General features: G+C 46.1%; 1 pseudogene; it reads right to left on the reverse strand.

The window, feature by feature from the left end:
• Positions 1 to 492: 492 nt before the first annotated feature.
• Positions 493 to 2,022, reverse strand: LOC105484967 (hsc70-interacting protein-like; annotated as a pseudogene).
• Between the last annotated feature and the right edge of the window lie 3,925 nt (positions 2,023 to 5,947).

Here is a 5,947-nt window from a genome sequence, read left to right on the forward strand (position 1 = left end):
TTAGCTTGGTAAAAGACAGGGGACAGAGGAGATTTCCCGAGAATAGTGACCATGTGTGCACATCCCTCTGTGGGGAGGAGCTCAGTGCAATCCAGGAACAGTCACAGTGGAGTGCAGAGCAGAAATCCAGGGGAGGACAGCAGGGATTTTGAGAGGTTAAGCAAGGGCCGAATCTCATAGAGTTTGCTCATGTTAAGGATTTTTGTCTTGGTCTTAAGAGCAAGGAAAATTCATTCAAGTGTCCCAAACAAAGATCTTTTTTTTTTTTTTAAGTGTTTAAAGTTTGTAATTCCTAGTAGGAAAACATTATCTGAATGAATACCCTAATGGCAAACCACTGTAAAATGCTTCAGCTGCATTTGGGGGAGAGGGGTAGGGATTATCTTCAAAGCATCCCAGCTCTCTTGATGAGAAGGTCAGAGGTACACTGGTTTGTATTATTGAGACATCCATAAGGTGATCTAGGTTGCTTTCCCTTCAGCAAGGGCTTTATTTATCAGAAGGGCATTATGCTTGACCTCCATATTTGGCTGACAATTTACGGATAAGATTCATAACCTTTGGGTTGCTCTGGTATTGTGACATATTTGCTGGATGCTGAGCCACATCCTGGAAGGCCACCATAACTTCTGGATCCTGCATGGCTGCAAGAACCTCTGGATCACCAAGAATTTCATTGAGTCCAGGCATTCTGGCCATTCCAGGCATGCCCCCTCCCATTCCAGGCATTGCTCCGGGAAAATGACCAGGCATTCCCCCAGGAAAACCACCTGGAAAAGAGCCACACTGAGCTCCTGACTGTCATCTGGCTTCTTCCTCCCTCTGGGCTCTCTCATGCTCTTCTCGAGCCTTCTTAGCTCTTTCTATTCTTTCTTTGATCTCTCGCTCTTTCCATTTTTGCTCATACTTTCTCCAATGTTCGGCAATTGTCTGTGCCCTAGGTTGAACTTCTTTTAGCATTGCACTAGCATCTTCATTATAATCCAATTTACAGGCAAGGGCAAGATCATGGGCTGCTTCTTCCCAGTGGCCTAGAAGTCTGTGTGCTTCCCGGCTGGGTGCGGTGGCTCACACCTGTAATCCTAGCACTTTGGGAGGCTAAGGCGGGCGGATCACAAGGTCAGGAGATTGAGATCATCCTGGCTAACACAGTGAAACCCCGTCTCCACTAAAAATACAAAAAATTAGCCGGGCATGGTGGCGGGCGCCTGTAGTCCCAGCTACTCAGGAGGCTGAGGCAAGACAATGGCGTGAACCAGGAGGCGGAGCTTGCAGTGAGCCAAGATTGTGCCACTGCACTCCAACCTGGGTAACAGAGCAAGATTCCCTCTAAAAAAAAAAAAAAAAGAAAGAAAAAGAAAGAAAGAAAGAAAGAAAGAAAGAAAGAAAGAAAGAAAGAAAGAAAGAAAGAAAGAAAGAAAGAAAGAAAGAAAGAAAAGAAAAGAAATCTGTGTGCTTTCTCTCGCCACTTGTCAGGCTGAGCTGAATCAGGATTTATTTCGATGGCTCTGTCACACTCTCGGATGGTAGCATTTGGCTTCTGTAATTTGAGGAAGACACTGGCCCTCTTGGCCTACAAAATGGCCAAGCAAGGATTCAGCCTGATGGCATCTGTGAATAAGTCAGTGGCTTTCTGCAGTTTACCATCATTTAGGGCTCAGTAGCAGCCACCTTCTTATCATTTGCCTGATCCATCATCTCTGTTATCTCTGCATTTTCATCTCCCATTTCTTGATGGGCATCAGTGTCTGGTTCAATCACACCTTCATTATTGATTTCTAGATCACTTTCCTCACTTGATGGTTCATCTGCCTTTAAGTCTTCCTCCACCTTCTTACTATCAGGTTTTTCTTCCTAGGTATTTTCTTCGAATATAGCTTTCTGAGTAGCAGGTGGTACTTTACCCCACATGCTCTCCACCCACTCCCTCAGGAAGCGCATTTCCTTGGTGTGCAGAACACTGGGATCCTGCTTACACATTTTCACAAAGGCCCGAAGTTCATTCACTTTGTGGGGGTCCATGGTCAGGAGGTGGTGGGCAAAGCTGAGGGTCTGTAGCCTGGTTCCAGGATCAGGTTCCAGGATCATGCTTGGCATGACCGCACAGAAAGGACTTTTTTTTTTTTTTTTTTTTGAGATGGAGTCTTGCTCTATCACTCAGACTGGAGTGCAATAGTGTGATCTCGGCTCACTACAGCCTCCACCTCCTGGGTTCAAGTGATTCTCTTGCCTCAGCCTCCTGAGTAGCAGCGATTAGAGGCACCCACCACCACGCCCAGCTAATTTCCAAATAAGGATCATTTTGATTGCAGTGTGAAGAACAAAGTGGAGAGAAGCAGGCTAGATTTGGGAAGGTAAGAAACTACTACATGGGTTCAGGCAGGTGAGTTGTGATGGTGGATTGGATCACGGCGATGGTGGGGATGTAGAGAGGTTGTAAGATTTAAGATACATTTGACCGGACATGGTGGCTCAGGCCTGTAGTCCCAGCATTTCGGGAGGCCAAGGCAGGTAGACTGCTTGAGGCCAGGAGTTTGAGACCAGCCTGGCCAACATGGCAAAACCTTGTCTCTACTAAAAATATAAAAATTAGCCGGGTGTGGTGGCATGTGCCTATAGTCCCAGTTACTCAGGAGGCTGAGGCAGGAGAATTGCTTGACCCTGGGAGGTGAAGGTTGCAGTGAGCTGAGATTGTGCCACTGCACTCCACTCCAGCCAGGGGAACAGAGCAAGATCTTGTCTCAATTTAAAAAAAAAAAAAAAAGCCAGGCACAGTGGCTCACACCTGTAATCCCAGCACTTTAGGAAGCCAAGGCAGGTAGATCACAAGGTCGGGAGATCGAGACCATCCTGGCTAACATGGTGAAACCCTGCCTCTACTGCAAATACGAAAAATTAGCCAGGCATTGTGGTGGGCACCTGTAGTCCCAACTACTGGGGAGGCTGAGGCAGGAGAATGGCAAACCCGGGAAGCAGAGCTTGTAGTGAGCCGAGATAGTGCCACTGTACTCCAGCCTGAGTGACCGGGCAAGACTCCATCTGAAAAAAAAAAAAAAAGAAGAAGCAGAAAGAGGGAGATAGACATTTAAGAGGTAAAAATGACCAAATTTATTGATGGATTTCTTGTGGACCAGTGGGGAAAATAAAGTATTAAGGACAGATTCCTAAATTTCTGGATTCAGAAAATGGTTGGAAGGAAGAGCCATTTATTAAGAAAGAAAACAGTGGAAAAGGATCAGACCTCTGGGAAAATTAGAGTTTAGCTTTCATCATGGTGAGATCACAGCTCCTTTGAGACATCCAAGTGGAGATGCTGAGCAGGCAATTGTATATATGGATCCAGAGATCAAAGGAGAAGACTGGGTTGGAAATATAAATTTAGAGAATATCGGCATACACATGGTATAGTGGGTGTCTATCACCAAGTAACAAATTACCTCAACACTTGGTGACTTCAAACAACAGCCATTTATTATCTCTTATGGTTTTGTTGTATTGAGACTTTGGACAGTGCATGGAGAGGATAACTTTGTTCTACAGTGTCTGAGGTCTCAGCTGGGAGACTCAATGGCTGGGACCTGAAACTACATATATATATAAAAAATATATGGTTTTTTGGGGTGTTTTTTTGTTTTTTTTTTTTGTTTTTTTTTTTTTTGCGATGGAGTCTCGCTCTGTCGCCCAGGCTGGAGTGCAGTGGTGCGATCTCGGCTCATGCAAGCTCCACCTCTCGGGTTCAAGTGATTGGTTCTTCAGCCTCAGCCTCCCAAGTAGCTGGGATTACAAGTGCCCACCACCACGCCCAGCTAATGTTTTGTATTTTTAGTGGAGACGGGGTTTCACCATATTGACCAGGCTGGTCTTGAACTCCTGACCTCGTGATCTGCCCACCTCAGCCTCCCAAAGTACTGGGATTACAGGCATGAGCCACCATGCCTGGCCTATATGATATTAATGTTGGCTGCTGGCTGGAGGCTTAACTGGAGTCATTGGCTGCCAACACCCACATGTGGCCTCTCTACCTGGCCTGGGCTTCCTCACCACAGGATGGGTTGCTTCTAAAGTCAAGAAGCCTGAGAGACATCCAGGTGGAGACTGAATTCTTCATACGACCTAACCCCCAAAGTCATAGAGTGTCACTTCCATTTGACCAAAGAAGTCATAAGCTGCCAGGAAGATTCAAGGGGAGGAAACTTAGACCCTACTTCTTGATGGAAAAGTGTCAGTTACGTTTTAAGAAGAGTATGTGGGATGGGATAAATATATAGGTGTGGCCATTCTTGGACAATGCCGTGAGCCACAGATGCTACTTAAAGGTAGTGAATAAGGTGTCCCAAAGAAAAACAATATGGATGAGGAGAGGAGAGTGCCTAGGATGGAGGTTTGGAGTCATCTTACATGTCAGGATAAAGAAGAAGAGTCTACCGAAAAAGACAGAGAAGACACAGACAGGGAGTGGAAGGAAAACCAGAGAGCATGGCGTCACAGAAGCCATGGAAAGAAAGTTCACTCATTTATTCAATGAGTATTTATCAGGTACCTACTGTATTTATCAGGCACTTATGCCAGACTGTTCCAGGTTCTGGGAATATAGTAATGAATGCAAAATTCCTTGACTTCATGATGTTACATTCTAGAAGAGAACTATCCAATTAGTTGAAAACTGAAAAAAAAAAAAATGTGCGTTGGATATAGTCACTTGAAGGTCAATGGTGATCTTCATGAAAATGGCTTTTATAAGAAATGGGGACCAAGCATGATGGCTCATGCCTATAATCCCAGCACTTTGGGAGGCTGAGGCAGGAGGATTGCTTGAGCCTGGGTGTTTGAGATCAGCCTGGGCAACACAGCAAAACCACATCGCTGCAAAAAGGAGCAAAAAATTAACCAGGCATGGTGACGTGTGCCTGTGGTCCCAGCTAGTTGAGAGGCTGAAGCAGAAGGATAGCTTGAGCCTTGGAGGTCGAAGCCATAGTGAGCAGAGATCATGCCACTGCATTCCAGCCTGGATGGCAAGTGAGACCCTGTCTCCAAAAAAAAAAAAGAAAGAAAGAAAGAAAGAAAAAAGAAAGAAAGAAAAGAAAAGAAAACAAAGGAAATGAAAAAGAAAAGAAAAGGAACAGAAGCCAGATTGGGTGGTTTGAGGAATCAGTTGGAGAAGGAGAGTATAAAAAATGGATTGGGGAGGTAAAGGCAGCTGTGGGGCTCTGAGGATAAAGATAAAACCCCTGACAGGGCATTTCCTCTTCTCTGTAGCATGTCCTATTATCAGGGCACTGGAAGGGGCTGAAGCCCCACTGTGACTGGCAAGGGACCCGCATCAAGTTTTTCTGCGCTCCACTCAGCATTGTTCGGGAGTAACCAAGAATGTGCTGCCTAGTGCAGTTCCAGCCTCCAACCCTTAGTCAACAGCTCTGTCATCTCCCGCACCCTCATGGATTCTTTCCTGGATTGTTTCTTCATTGCTGCCAAACTCCATCCTGAGCTTGCAGCCCAGATTCTAGCCACATCGATCTCCTCACAAGCTATGCCTGAACTCCCCTCCTTCCTTCCGTCTATCCCTTTCACTATTTGAGTTCCACGACAAAACTCCTTCTCCATGAAGAAGGACCCACACCAGCCCTCATGGATGCCCTTACCCACTGAAGACTGCACTGAGCTCAGCTCTGCACCATGCATGGTTCTGGCTGGCCTGTGATGTTTGTGTCTTAATCTCCCACACCACAGGTAACTTATGTGAAAGCAGACTGGGTGGAGATGTTTCCTATGTCTTCACAGTGTCCCTGAGGCAAGCTTGATACTGGACTAAGTAAATAGCAAGGGCCCAATATCGCGTCTGTTGAATGACTTGATGCAGAGGCTACCTGTGCCCTCCCACACTTGCCCCAGATGACCGGCCCTGTGAGCCTGTCGCAGTAGCTGAATCCAGGATAGGAATGGGGACTGC

This window comes from Macaca nemestrina, chromosome 1 (genome assembly GCF_043159975.1).
Source record: "Macaca nemestrina isolate mMacNem1 chromosome 1, mMacNem.hap1, whole genome shotgun sequence".
Classification (NCBI taxonomy): Eukaryota; Metazoa; Chordata; class Mammalia; order Primates; family Cercopithecidae; genus Macaca; species Macaca nemestrina.